We start from the raw sequence: 15895 nt of genomic DNA, 5'->3' as shown, positions 1-15895 counted from the left end.
TCCCTGGAAATTCTCAACTTTTTATTTCTCCATATGAATTTACTTACTATTTTTTTCTAACTCATTAAAATAATTTTTTGGAATTTTGATTGGTAGGGCATTAAATAAGTAGTTTAATTTAGGTAGAATTGTTGTTTTTATTATATTAACTTGGCCTATCCATGAGCAGTTGATATTTACCTAGTTATTTAAATCTTATTTTATTTGTGTGAGAAGTTTTCAAAAAGTTTCTGAGTCTGCCTTGGCAGGTATTTTATTTTATTTTATTTATTTTATTCCCAAGTATTTTACATTGTCTGAAGTTACCCATTAAGTATATGAAATATGTAATGTGGAAATCCACATTAATCACAATGTGGGGGGGAATAGAAAAAATGTGCTCAAATCTTCACCCAGAGTTTATCAGTTCTCTTTCTGATGGGGGGATATCAATTTTTATCACAAGTTCTTTGGAGTCAGACTCTAGAGAAACATGGATGGAATTACAGAATCTGATGCTGAGTGAAGGGAGTAGAACCAAAAGATCAATACACACACATTAACAACATTGTGAGATGGTCAACACTGTTGGATACAGCTGTTCTGAGCAGTTCAGAGAACTAGGACAACCATATTAGACCACCTATGGATAATGCTATCCCCATCCGGAGGAAAAACAAAACAAAACAAAACAAAATCCTTCAAAATCTAATGAACAGCACATTCACCTTTAAAAACCCCATCTATTATATATTTTTCACTTAATCCATATTCCTCATACCAAAAATGGCTAACATGTAAACATGCTTAACACAAAGGTGCAAATACAATATTAATCTGACTGTTCACTGCTGAGAGGAGGGTGGGTGGGAAAGGAGAGTGGAAGGATATTTTGTAACTTAGAAATCCTCATAGGCATATGGAGGAATGTTAAAAAAAACTTTCATAACTTGTATTTGGAAAAATAAAACATTAATAAAAAATTTTAAAAAACAAAATAAAACAAATCCTTTGTAATTCTCTTGGATCATTGTATTGATCTGAGTAGCTAACTTTTTAACAATTGATTATCATTATAGTATTGCTTTTACAATATACAATGTTCTCCTAGTTTTGCTTACTTCACTTTGCATTAGTTTATAAGAATCTTCTCAGGTTTTTCTGAAAATACTTCGTTCATCATTTCTTATAGCACAATAATATTCCATCACAATAATATAGCAAAACTTGTTCAGACATTCCCCACCTGATAAGCATCTTCTCAGTTTCCAATTATTTGCTACCATAAAACAGCTGCTATATATTATTGGTCCTATGAGTTCTTGTCTGTATAATTTTATCTCTTTGGACTATATTCCTAATAGTGGTGCTGCTGGATACTGCTGGGTATGCATAGTTTAATAGACCTTTGGGTTGTTCACCAGAATGGCTAGACTAGTTCATAACTTGACCAGTGGTGCATCAGTGTACCTAAATTCTCACATCCCTCTAGCATATATGATTTTAATTTTTCTGTAATCTTAGCAAATCATATTGTTATGAAGTTGTGTCTCAGAGTTATTTTAACTTGCATTTCTTTCATTATTAGTAATTTTGACAATTTTTATTTGAGTCTTAATATCTTTTATTGCTTCTGAAAACTGACTATTCATATACTTTGACTATTAGGGAATGGTTTTTTTTTAAAAAAAACTAGCTCAGATAGCAATATATTTGAGAAATGAGACTCAGTGAAATTTTTTTTAGTTGAATTAAGCCCTTTATTTAATGTTACAAAAAATATTTAGTCAAACAGACCAAAACCCATGTCATCATCAGACTCCTCGGATTCTTTTTTTTGCTTCTTCTTTCTTCTCCTCAGCTGGGGCAGCTGCACTAGCAGGAGCAGCACCTCCAGCAGGGGCATCACCACCATCTGCTGGGGCAGGTCCACCAACTCCTACATTGCAGATGAGACTTCCAATACTGACATTAGACAGAGCTTTTGCAAATAATCCAGGCCAGAATAGTTCAACATTCACACCTGCTGCTTTAATGAGGGCGTTAATTTTATCTTCCGTGACTGTAACTTCGTCATCGTGAAGGATGAGGGCGGAGTAGATGCAGGCGAGCTCGGAGATGGCCATTTCGGGGGATGGAGGAGACTTGTTTGTAGTGGCGCTAGCTGCCAGCTGAAGTGGAGTCACCTCAACATGGCCTTAGCTTCTGAAGAAGAACCGAGCACCTTACAGACAACTGAGGAGAGGGAGCGACTCAGTGAAATTTTGCTGTAAAATTTTCTCCAGCTACTTTTGGCTGTGGAGGTTTCATTTATGCAAAATTAAAATTTTAATTTAAGGTAATCAAAATTGTTTATTTTATATCCTGTAAATTTGTCTCTTTATCTCCAAGAATCTGACAGGAACTTTTTCCATGCTCCCCTAATTTGATTATGATATCATCCTTGATGTCTAAATCATGTTTCCATTTTGAACTTAAGGTATATAGTATATAGTATATAGTATATAGTATATAGTATATAGTATATAGTATATGGTATATGGTATATGGTATATGGTGTATGGTGTATGGTATATATGGTATATGGTATATGGTATATGGTGTATGGTGTATGGTATATATGGTATATGGTATATGGTATATGGTATATAGTATATAGTATATAGTATATAGTATATGGTATATGGTATATGGTATATAGCATAGTATATATATTTGGGATGTAGTTTAAGACCTAGTACTACTAGACCTCCTTCCTTCACCTTTTTTCCCTTAGTACTTTCTATTATATCCTTGACCATTTGTTCCTCCAGATGAATTTTGTTATTATTTCCCCCTAACTCAATATATTAGTTCTTTGGTAGTTTGATTGCTTTGACACTAAATAAATTAATTTAGTTAGTGTCATTATTTTTATCATGCACATAAAAGACTCAGCCTACCCATGACTAATGAATATTTTTCCAGTTATTTGGATCTATTTTTATTTGGGTGAAGAATATTTTGTAATTGTGCCCATAAATGTCCTGACTGTATCTTGGCCAATAGAAAACTAAATATTTTATCCTGTCTATTATTTTAAATGTAATTTCTCTTTCTATCCCTTTCTGCTGGGTTTTATTGGTAATGCAGAGCAGTATTGATGATTTATGTAGGTTTATTTTGTATATTGTGACTGCTAAAGTTGGAAATTGTCTTCATTAATTGCTTGTCACTAGCATTCTTTAAGTATTTCTTCATATCATCTGGAAAAATGATAAAAAAATTTTCTTCATTGCCTATACTTATTCCTTCCATTTTTTTTATTTGTTGCTATAAGTAGCATTTCTTGTAGAATAAATAATGGTGATAATGTACATCCTTGCTTCATCCCTGACCTTATTGGTAAGGCTTCTAGTTTATCCCTATTATAGGTAATACTTGCTTTTAGTGTTAGATAAATATTAATAATAATTTAAAGAGCTCTTAGATGCTTTCTAATATTTTAATATTATGTAAATCTACTAATATTTCAATAAATTTTGTCAAAAGCTTTTTCTACAACTTTTGACATCATCCTATAATTTTTATTATTTTGTTATTAATGTGATCAATTATTTTCCTTCTTTTTCTAATATTGAGCCATTCTTGAATTTTTGGCATAAATCCAGCCTGGCCAAAATGTATGCTCTTTGTGATAAATTGTCATAATTTCCTTGCTAGTATTTTATTTAAAATTTTTCCATTAGTGTATATTAGAGAAATTTGTCTCTAATTTCTTTCCTCTATTTTTGCTATTACTTGTTTAGATATCAAAATACACTTTTTGCCATAGAAGAAATTTGTTAGTATTCCTTCTTCATCTAATTTTTCAGATAGTTTATATGACAATGGAATTAATTGCCCATTAAATGTCTGAAAGAATTTACTAATTAATTAATATGATACTGGACTTTCTTTTGTAGAAGTTCATTTACATTTTGTTCAATTTCTTTTTCTATGGTAGTTATTTAAGTATTCTGAATTACTTTAGTATTCTATTTTGTCTTCTATTAATATGAGTAAATTGTATTTTTATAAATATCCACTAATTTCCTTTAGATGGTGAATTTTATTGATGTATAGTTAGGCAAAATAACTCCAAATAACTGTTTAAATGTAATCTTCATTGACTGTTAATTATCCCTTTCACTTTTTATCTGTGTAATTTGATTTTCTTTTTTCTTTTTTTTAAAGTCAAATTAGTCAATGATTTATCGGTTTTATTATTTTTTAAAGTTAGACCAGCTTCTTTTCTTAAATTAATTTAATTTTTTAATTTTTTTTAGCTTTTTTTTTTCAAGGCAAGTGGGGTTAAGTGGCTTGCCCAAGGCCACACAGCTAGGTCATTATTAAGTGTCTGAGACCAGATTTGAACCCAGGTACTCCTGACTCCATAGCTGGTGCTTTATCCACTGCGTCACCTAGCTGCCCCTAGCTTCTTTTTTTTAAAAATTTTTATTAAAGATATTATTTGAGTTTTACAGTTTTCCCCCAATCTTGCTTTCCTCCCCCCACCCCCACCCCACAGATAGCACTCCGTCAGTCTTTACTTTGTTTCCATGTTGTACCTTGATTCAAATTGGGTGTGATGAGAGAGAAATCATATCCTTAAAGAGAACAGAATTCTCAGAGGTAACCAGATCAAACCATAAGACATCTGGGTTTTTTTTTTTTCCGAATTAAAGGGAATAGTCTTTGTACGTTGTTCAAACTCCACAGCTCTTTTATCTGGATACAGATGGTACTCTCCTTTGCAGACAGCCAAAAATTGTTCCCAATTGTTGAGCTGATGGAATGAGCAAGTCCTTCAAGTTTGGACATCACTCCCATGTTGCTGTTAGGATGTACAGTGTTTTTCTGGTTCTGCTCATCTCACTCAGCATCAGTTCATGCAAATCCCTCCAGGTTTCCCTGAAATCCTGTCCCTCCTGATTTCTAATAGAACAATAGTATTCCATGACATACATATACCTCAGTTTGCTAAACCATTCCCCAATTGAAGGACATTTACTGGATTTCCAATTCTTTGCCACCACAAACAAGGCTGCTATAAATATTTTTGTACAAGTAATGTTTTTACCCTTTTCCCTCATCTCTTCAGGGTATAGACCCAGTAGTGGTATTGCTGGGTCAAAGGGTATGCACATTTTTGTTGCCCTTTGGGCATAGTTCCAAATAGCTCTCCAGAAGGGTTGGATGAGTTCATAGCTCCACCAACAGTGTAATAGTGTCCCAGATTTCCCACATCCCTTCCAACAATGATCATTATCCTTCCTGGTCATACTGGCCAATCTGAGAGGTGTGAGGTGGCACCTCAACGAAGCTTTAATTTGCATTTCTCTAATAATTAATGATTTAGAGCATTTTTTCATATGGCTATGGATTGCTTTGATCTCCTCATCTGTAAATTGCCTTTGCATATCCTTTGACCATTTGTCAATTGGGGAATGGCTTTTTGTTTTAAAAATATGACTCAGTTCTCTGTATATTTTAGAAATGAGTCCTTTGTCAGAATCATTAGTTGTAAAAATTGTTTCCCAATTTACTACTTTTCTTTTGATTTTGATTACATTGGTTTTACCTGTGCAAAAACTTTTTAATTTAATGTAATCGAAATCATCTAATTGGTTTTTAGTGATGTTCTCCAACTCTTCCTTAGTCATAAACTGTTCCCCTTTCCATAGATCTGACAGGTAGACTAGTCCTTGATCTTCTAATTTGCTTATAGTATTGTTTTTTATGTCTATGTCCTGTAACCATTTGGATCTTATCTTGGTAAAGGGTGTGAGGTGTTGGTCTAATCTAAGTTTCTTCCATACTAACTTCCAATTATCCCAGCAGTTTTTATCAAAGAGGGAGTTTTTATCAAAGAGGAAGTTTTATGGCCTGACTCTTTGGGTTTATCAAACAGCAGATTACTATAATCCTCTCCTGCTTTTACACCTAGTCTATTCCACTGGTCCACCACTCTATTTCTTAGCCAGTACCAAACAGTTTTGATGACTGATGCTTTATAATATAATTTTAGATCTGGTAGTGCTAAGCCACCTTCGTTTGCATTTTTTTCATTAAGCTCCTGGCAATTCTTGACTTTTTCTTTCTCCATATGAATTTACTTACATTTTTTTCTAGCTCATTAAAGTAATTTTTTGGAATTTTGATTGGTAGGGCACTAAACAGATAGTTTAGTTTTGGTAGAATTGTCATTTTTATTATATTAGCTCTCCCTATCCATGAGCAGTTGATATTTGCCCAGTTATTTAAATCTGATTTAATTTGTGTGAGAAATGTTTTATAAATGTTTTCAAAAAGATTCTGAGTCTGTCTTGGCAAATAGACTCCCAAGTATTTTACACTATCTGAGGTTACTTTGAATGGAATTTCTCTTTCTAGCTCTTCCTGCTGTTTCTTGCTAGTCATATATAGGAAAGTTGAGGATTTATGGGGGTTTATTTTATAATCTGCAACTTTGCTAAAATTCCTATTTTTTTACAGTAGTTTTTTAGATGATTTCTTGGGATTCTCTAGGTAGACCATCATGTCATCTGTGAATAGTGAGAGTTTTGTCTCTCCTTCCCAATTCTAATTCCTTTAATTTCTTTTTCTTCTCTAATTGCTGATGCTAACATTTCTAATACAATATTGAATAGTAGTGGTGATAATGGGCACCCTTGTTTAACCCCTGATCTTATTGGGAATGCCTCTAGCCTCTCCCCATTGAGTATAATGCTTGTTGATGGTTTCAGATAGATATTGCTCATTATTTTAAGGAACAGTCCATTTATTCCTACACTCTCTAGTGTTTTTAATAGGAATGGATGCTGTATTTTGTTAAAAGCTTTTTCAGCATCTATTGATATGATCATATGGTTTCTGATAGGTTTGTTATTGATATAATTGAGTATACTAACAGTTTTCCTAATATTGAACCAACCCTGCATTCCTGGAATAAATCCTACTTGATCATAATGTATTATCCTAGTGATGACTTGTTGTAGTCGTTTTGCTAAGATTTTATTTAGGATTTTTGCATCTATATTCATCATGAGGGAAATAGGTCTTTAATTTTCTTTCTCTGTTTTAACTCTTCCTGGTTTAGGTAACAGTACCTTATTGGTTTCATAGAAAGAGTTAGGCAGAGTTCCATCTTTCCCTATTTTTCCAAAGAGTTTATATAGGATTGGAACCAATTGTTCCTTAAATGTTTGGTAGAATTCACTTGTGAATCCATCAGGCCCTGGAGATTTTTTTTTTTAGGGAGTTCAATAATGGCTTGTTGAATTTCTTTTTCTGAGATAGGGTTGTTCAGGTATTTAATCTCATCTTCATTTAACCTGGGCAACTTATATTTTTGTAAATATTCATCCATTTCACTTAGATTATCAAATTTATTGGCATAAAGTTGGGCAAAATAATTTTGAATTATTACTTTAATTTCCTCCTCATTGATGGTGAGTTCACCTTTTTCATTTATAATACTAGCAATTTGGTTTTCTTCTTTCTTTTTTTAATCAAATTGACCAGAGGTTTATCAATTTTATTGTTTTTTTTCATAATACCAACTTTTGGTTTTATTTATTAATTCAATAGTTTTTTTGCTTTCAATTTTATTAATTTCTCCTCTGGTTTTTAAAATTTCTAATTTGGCATTTGATTGGGGGATTTTTGATTTGTTCTTTCTCTAATTTTTTTAGTTGCTTGTTTAGTTCATTGATTTCCTCTTTCTCCAATTTATTCATATAAGCATTTAGAGCTATAATATATCCCCTGAGAGTTGCTTTGAATGAATCCCATAGGTTTTAGTATGTTGTTTCATTATTATCATTATCTAGGATAAAATGGTTAATTCTTTCTATATAGCTTCTTTTTTTAAATTAGTTTAATGATTATTTGTTTTTTACTTTCAATGTTATAAATCTCCTTTGATTTTTGGGTTTTTCATTTTGTTGGTTGATTGGGGATTTTTAATTTGTTGGGGTTTTTTAAGTAACATTTCCAATTTATTGATCTGTTTTTTATTTTACTGATTTATTTGTGATTTATTATGTATATATACATTTTCCTTAAGTACTTCCTTGGCTCCATCCCACTAATTTTGGTATTTTGTCTCATTGTGGTCATTATGTTTAATGAAATTATTGATTATTTCTAGGATCTGTTCTTTGACTCTTTCTTTAGAATTACACTATTGAAGAATTTGGTTGCTATGCCCTTTAGTGCATTTATGTTCATTATTGAAATCAAAGCAGTGTTTTACAATACCTTTTAGCAAAATGTAATTTCCCTGATTATCTCTTTTAATTAGGTCTGTTTTTTCTTTTGTTTTGCCTGAGATTATAATTACTACCTCTATCTTTTTTACTTCAATTGAAACATAATAGATTCTGCTCTTACTCCTTATTTTAACTCTGTGTATGTTTTTTTTAATAAATAACATATTGTTGAATATTGTTTCTCATTCATTTTGATATTCTTTCTCTTTTATGTGAGTTTTCCTCTTCACATTTAAAGTTACGATTGCTATCTGTGCATTTCCCTCCATCTCATTCTCCTCTATTAAGTCTCTTTTTCACCTTGTTCCTCCCATAAAAGTCTATTTTGTTTTTTACTATAGCCTCACTTAATCTACTCTCCCTTTTGTCACCTCTACCCCCTTTCACTTAGCCCCTTCTGCTCCTACTTCTCTAATTAGTAAGATGAATTTCTGTACCAACTGTATATGTGATCATGCATGCATAAATGTATGAATGAATAAATGTATATTTGCTCCTTTTTGAATTAGTTCAGATGAGAGTTTTCTGCACAACTCCTTCATACCTTTATCCTCCATTGTAAAAACTCTTCCTTACATGCATCTTTTATGTGAGATAATTTTCCATATTTTCCTCTCTTCCCTCTTCCCAGTGTATCTCTTTTCCATTTTACTTTTGAGATCTTCCTTAAATAATCAATTGATTCCTATGACCTTTGTGTAAATAGACTTTTTCTAACTGCCCTAATGTTACGTGTTATTACTTTCCCATATAGGAATATAAATAGTTCAAAGGTTCTTTTGAAATAATAATGTCCTGTGATTCATAATCATTTAGCATTACTAGGAAAATAATGGAAGGAAGCAAAAAACAGTGATTGATCACCCTCTTTGAATCAGGAACATGACATATTTTATCTCATTTGATCTTTACAATAACCCTCAGAGATAGAAGCTATTATTATCACCTTTTTACAGCTGAGGAAACTGAAGCAGGCAGTGTTTGTGATTTGTATAGGATCATACAACTAGTAAATATCTGAATTCAGATTTGAATTCAGATATTCTGAATTCAGGACTCATCACTATCTACTGTATCATCTTACTGTCTTATATTTATATAAAAGATAAAAGCTTAGTTTTTATAAATGTAAGCAATCTAGAATCAGTGAAAATACTACAATTTCCCAAAAGCCTATTATGAAATTTCCTTTTATCATATCAATATGATGTCAATATTTATCATATCAATATTTATCAATCATAACATCAATTTCCTTTTAGTTCCCCAAATGACTCTGAGATTCCTTACTCTTTCTCAAGTTTGGAGTTCTATTTGGATCATCAATTCCAACCCCTGCCCCATTTTCCAGTGATTCTTTTTTTCTAGATCAAATGATATTATTTGTTCAAAGCAAAATATATTTAATTTAACAAAATATCAAGGTAAATAACAAGAAAACCTCCAAGAGTTAAAAGAACCATTTGCTCTTCCATAGGTTCCCATGCTGTCAGTGAGAGAGGAAACACTCCCCAATCAACTTAGTGTTATATTCAGACTAGGGTGCCTCTCACTGCATCACGGTACTTCACTGATGCCCTACTCCACCTCCACTACTAGTTGGGTTGGGTCAAGCTGCCCCTGGTTGATTCTCTGCAAAAATTCTACTACCATCTATTGCTGGGCTTTTCTGCTGAATTCCCGCCATCTGCAAAAGATATCTTCAATGACTATTCTCAATGGTAGTGTTATTGCTCTTTTGTGCAAAGTCAGAACTTGCTTCAGACTGTAACCCGATCCCTAAAGTCTATTGGAATAGTACTCTCCTTATTGTTGAGGATGAATCCCCTGTGCTAACCTGAGATGCAGGGCAGAGGTGGTTAGAAGGGGAGATGTTTTACTCTCTTCAGTTCTCTTCTATTTGGGGGGTTCTATTGCCCCCCCTCAATGAATGAACCAGTGATAAAAAGTTATATTGAATCTGAAACACTATATCCTCTAGATTAGTAATATTTAAGGGAGCAAATAAATATAATTATAGCAAAAAGAGACCAGAGTGATCAAGTGATCTTTCTTTCCTGGCAGGAATAACAATCTCCATTGGAAAAGGGTGGGGGGGAAGGTCATAGGTGTCTATTCTGTCTCCCTATGAGCCATATAGTGATACCCTGTGCTACTCTCCATATTTCCTCCTCTTTTGTTAGTCTGGAGTTTAGCCACATCTAGAATGCACAACAAGCGAACCCTTGAGATTGAAACCATTCTTTTTGAGGATCTTGTATCTCCTCAGAAGAAATTTATTCAGGATCACTTGATATTTAATTTAGAGTGATTATATTCTTTCAGCATGGCCCATAATATGATTTCATGTAAAGCTAGTGTAATGAAACCTTGAGTTCAAGACCTATCTCAGCCGCAAAATGGCTTTATGGCAGTGCTACCCCAGACAAATCCCCAACTCTAAAGAATAGTTGTTTATCTTTCTTGGTAGAAAATAATAGTGGCATTTATATGCCACTTTATATCAATATCTATATGTTTATCTCTCTCTCTCTCTCTATATATATATATATACATATATGTATATATATAATGTATATATATATATATATATATAAAATTTTATTCTCACAATAGTCCTACAAGGTAGATTCTATTATTATTCCCATTTTACATAATAAGAAACTGAGATCAAGAGTGATTAAGTGATTTGTCTATCATTAGAGAACTAGTAAATCTCTGAGGCAGAATATAAACACAGAATTTTCTAGCATCATGACTAAAATTTTATCTACTGCACCAGCTAGCTGCTGTCAGGGAGTTCTTTGCACCAATCAAATCTTAGATTTGAAACCCCAAACTCCCAAGCTGTTCAAATTCGATCATACCCTCAGCAGTTAGTGCCAAGGCTAAACTTACTAAATTCTAGAGCTTCACTTAATAACATTGAAGGGACCAGATGGATCTGACAATCTTTTTCCTGCATTTCTGCAACTATACCCAGATCCCATTAGCACTGGACAGATTTAGAAAGACCTAGAGTTTGAATCCAGTATCAAATATTTAGTTATTGTATGATCCTGGTCAAATTCCTTAACCTCTCTCAGCCCTAATTTCTTTATTTGTAAAATGGGGAAACCATGTGAAGGTACACAAAATGGGAATACAGGACTCATTATAAAAGAAACTGATGTGGGGAGATATTGAAGGAAAAAACAAAAGGGGACAGAAGAGAGCGAGATGGTTAGATAGTCATAGCAGCAATGAATATGATCCATAGGACAGACTTTGGGAAATAGTGGAGGATGGAAAATCCTGATATGACATGGTCCACAGAATCACAAACTGAACAACATGCTTGAACAATAGAAAACAACATATAAAACTGAGGTAGGCACTGCAAATGGACCAACAGTTCATTCCAAAATTGAATGGGAAGAGGGGAACAGACTAGATTGCATTTGGAAAAATTTCAGTGTTTTGGACTCTTTCAAGATGTTCCTTATGTAAAAACCTTCCTTTTAATATAAATGTTTTTTCTAATTATTTTGTATGGTTGTGAATCTTAGAATACTATATAGTCTCTCAAGGAATCAAAGTTGCAAGTGTTCTGAGAGATAGTGGGAAAATGTGGTAGACCAGTCATTTGGTAAGAGAAAGAAATAACAGATAGATAATCCATTTATTTAAAGTTACCCATGAAATATTAAAAACAATCATAGAGGAATATTACATACATGAGACAACATGGATGCAAATTATACATCATAGGAAAACAGGGATGAGTTGTGCTTTTCATTGATGGAATAACAGGAGTACTGAAAAATAAACATTTATTATAAAATCACAGAGTTAAAAGTTCATTTCATACCTTCTACAACATACTTGACAAATGTGCCATCTAGACTTTTATACAAATCATTGATTTAAAAAAAGTTAAATAACACAAAGTCAAGCACAGGTTCCCTGGGGCATTCCACTGGAGACCTGCTTTCAAATTGACGGGGATTCAGTAATGACTACTTTTTGAAATCAGATATTCAACCAGTTCCAAGGTCATTTAACTGTTCCTATGGTACAAAGACCATCTTGTATACGAGAATAACATGAAGGATTTGCTAAAAATGATTTGCTAAAATTTAGATAAATGTGATCTATAGCATTGTTCCAACCTATTAATCTAGTAACTTTATCAAAAAAAGGAAATGCAATAACTCTGAATAGGGCCTGTTTTGATGAAGAATGGTGGTTTTTTGTGATCATTGTTTTCTTGTCTACAGTCATTAATTATCCTTATAATAATTTATTGTAGAAGATTTATAGAAATCAAAGTTAAGATTCCTGGCCTATACTTCACAGACAATTATCTTCCTTTTTTTGAAGACTGACACATTTGTTCATCTACATTACTCTGGTAACTTTCCTATTATTCTCAATCTTTTGTCATATTTTTTTTATTAATCTCTTTTTTGGGGGTAGAGGAATGTGACTACTTTGATTGTCTAAGAGGAAAGCAAGACTACATATCTATAGTGTCTCCTCCTCCTGTTCCACTACTTTTCTAAGGGAAACTTTAATTACTTTAGAAGGGGAAATTTGGGCCAAAGACTGCTTTCCTCAGAGAGAGCAGTATACTAGACTAGAATTATATATGGTCTCTTAAAGATTCTTGGTCTTGGGGAATACTATTTTAAGTTTTAAACTGCTGTTTGTTATTTCTTTTAAAAAATATTTTATTTTCCCCAATTACATGTTAAAACAATTTTTAAAAATTAAAAAAAATGTTTCAAATTCTATCGCTCCTTCCCCTCCCTGAGTTGATAAACAATCTGAAGTTTTATATATATATATGCAACCATATAAAATAATTCTTTATTAGCCATGTTGTACAAAGACTCAAACAGGAAAGAGAAAGAAAGAAAGAAAGAAAGAAAGAAAAACTATGTTTCATTCCATTTTTATACATTAGTTCTTTCACTGGAGACAAATAGCGTGTTTCATCATGAAAAGAGTGTATATATATATATATATATATATATATATATTTGTGAATATAGAATATATACCTTGCAATGTAAATTGAAGGAAGCCTCCATTGGTAGTGAGGTAACTCAGGTCAACCAAGAGAGTTTAAAATCTCATTCAAGGGGAGCTTTCCAGAATTTTCTATAGTAGCAAGATGTGGATATGAACATGCTAGAGATTAACAGCTCCTCTCCCACTTGTTTCTTCTTCAAGTCCTTCAACCCCAGCATTTCAGATCCCCTTTCTCAAAGTTGGAAACTAGAAGAACTGAAGAAACTAAAGAACCTGGATCTCTCCTCTTTCTTTCTAGTCAGTTCTGTCTGGCCTCTCACAATACTAATGAGATTAGAGTCTCTGGTGGACTTCTGGGGGCTTGGATTATGGTTTCAACAAAAATCTACCTTTATTCCCTTTTATACCCACCCTCACTCTCAACTGAGAAAGACAAAACATTTGAGAAAAAATAAAATAAATTTCCACATTGGCCATGTTTAAAAAAAAATTCATTTTGCATTCTGAGTTCTTCATCTATCAGGAGGTGGGTAGCATGTCTCATGTAGTTTGTTTTCATGCTGATCAGAGTTCCCAAGTCTTTCAAATTTGTTTGACTCTACAATATTGTTATCTTTGTATAGGTTGTTCTTTGGTTCTTACATGACTTCTCAGATTTCTCTGAATCGCTCCCCTTCATCATTTCTTACAGCACAATATTTTTGTGCCTTTCCTTGGAATACCACTCCTGGCCATCCTCCTCAGTCTTCCCTGTATCAGTCACCCTGAACTGGATATTTATCAACAAAGCTGACTGTTGGCACCTGTGTGCCTTGGTCCTCTTTTAGTCTGTAAGCTCTACAATGCTTACATCCAGAATATATCCCCAGTGTCCACAGATGTCTCTGTCTCTTAACATTAAACTGGGTTAGAAAAATGACTTACTGTGGCATTAAAAAAATTCTGATAAAACCCTCCCTAAGATTTTTCTAGATTTTCCTTTTGTATTTTCTGAATTTCTTTAGTAATTTTGTGAGTATCTTGCCACACTCTTCCTGACACTACACCATCTTGACTCCACCTTCTTGTCAGTCTTTAAAAAATTATTGACAGAGTTTCCAATTCTATCTGTCAGTTTTCTTTTCTTTTCTTATGTTCTTAATGACTATATTTTAGTGACATGAACTGGGTTCAGTGACATGAACTCATCATAGGTAAGTACTTTTTTATTTATTCCCAACATATTTGTATATCAATTTCCTATTCTCTCCCCATCCCTCAACTTTTTTTTTGGTTTCCTATGGTACAAAGACCATTCTTGGCAGAAAAAAGACAAAATCAAACAAGAGGTGAATTAAATTTCCCCAGGGTTGCATAATAGAAAGATTATCTAGCATCATTCTATTTTTACCAGTGAAGTCATTATTTCAGATTAAAAACAAAAAAGGGAAAAGAATAATTAGAATGGATGCTTATTGTAGAAGTGTGGGTAGAGGGCAACTAGGCAATGCAATGGATAGAATACTGGGCCTGGAGTCAGGAAAAACCAGGTTCAAATTTGACCTCAGACTTTTACTAGTTGTGTGACCTTGGATAAGTCACTTAACTTTGCCTCAGTTTCCTCACTGATAAATTGAGCTGAAGAAGGAAATGACAAACCACTACAGCTGAAGTAAAGGAAATTACAAACAACTCCAGTAGTTTTGTCAAGAAACCCCAAGTGGGGTTACAAAGAGTTGAATTTGATGGAAAAACAATTATTGTAGAAGAGTTCAACCAATCAGCTAATATTTAATATGTACCTACTATATTCCAGGCACCATAGTAAGTGTTCAGGATACATAGTCAAAATTAAACAGAACCTTCCTTCAGGGATTTATATTTTAATTGAATGATAGAGAGAACTCAGAGATACTCTGTTTACTTCTGTTTTTCTCAAACAAGGAGAATGTCCTTGGGTTGGACTATATAGGAGAAATTATGAGGGGGAGGGTTGGGAGAGAAATGAGTTGAGGGGAGAAATTTTTGAGAGTTTCTTAAGATAGTGTATAAGAAGATGTAATGAGGGCCTGAAAGAGGGTGCTCTTATGTAGAAATGTGTGTATGCATGGAGGTATGAATGTATGTGTTGTCTAAGTAGGCTATGCACTTCCCCATAGATCTGTCAAGATGTGTCTTGAAGGAAGACACGTATAGACATCTCTAGTCTCCTCTGCCCATCTTCCTCCAAAGAAGACTTTGATTTTTTCCAGGAATGGGAAGCAGGAAACGGGCAGTAGAAACTAATTATTCTGTTCTCCTTAGAGAATTGGAGTACTTGGCAAGATCTGTATCTGTCTGCCATCCAATTCTATTAATTTAGGGGGAATAAATTTTAGGTTCAAGCTGAGCTCCTGATCATTATTTTCATTATCCCTTAACAGGGAAGGAGTGCCCCAAACTATATATCCAAGACTTGTTACCCTTTCCAAAAAATGCCATTTCCACAAAAAGTACATGTAATGAGTAGCAAATAAACCTATTTGTCCAAGATGTCCAAACAAGTCAGAAAAGGAAGACCAATGAAAATATACCAGGCATCATGCAGAATGAATGAACTTCCCCACTGAAATCAAGCCATCTTACTT

At 33.2% G+C, this 15895-nt stretch overlaps 1 long non-coding RNA gene and 1 pseudogene across 2 annotated transcripts in view; one reads left to right on the top strand and one right to left on the bottom strand.

Annotated features, from left to right (window-relative positions):
* Window positions 1–15895, top strand: part of LOC141507077 (uncharacterized) — a 78878-nt gene that overhangs the window by 51016 nt on the left and 11967 nt on the right. The gene's annotated exons all lie outside the window — the stretch shown is intronic.
* LOC141521303 (large ribosomal subunit protein P1 pseudogene) lies at window positions 1741–2164 on the bottom strand (annotated as a pseudogene).

Source organism: Macrotis lagotis, chromosome 1, assembly GCF_037893015.1.
Source record: "Macrotis lagotis isolate mMagLag1 chromosome 1, bilby.v1.9.chrom.fasta, whole genome shotgun sequence".
Taxonomy (NCBI): Eukaryota; Metazoa; Chordata; class Mammalia; order Peramelemorphia; family Peramelidae; genus Macrotis; species Macrotis lagotis.
This window is presented reverse-complemented; position numbering and strand designations above follow the sequence as displayed.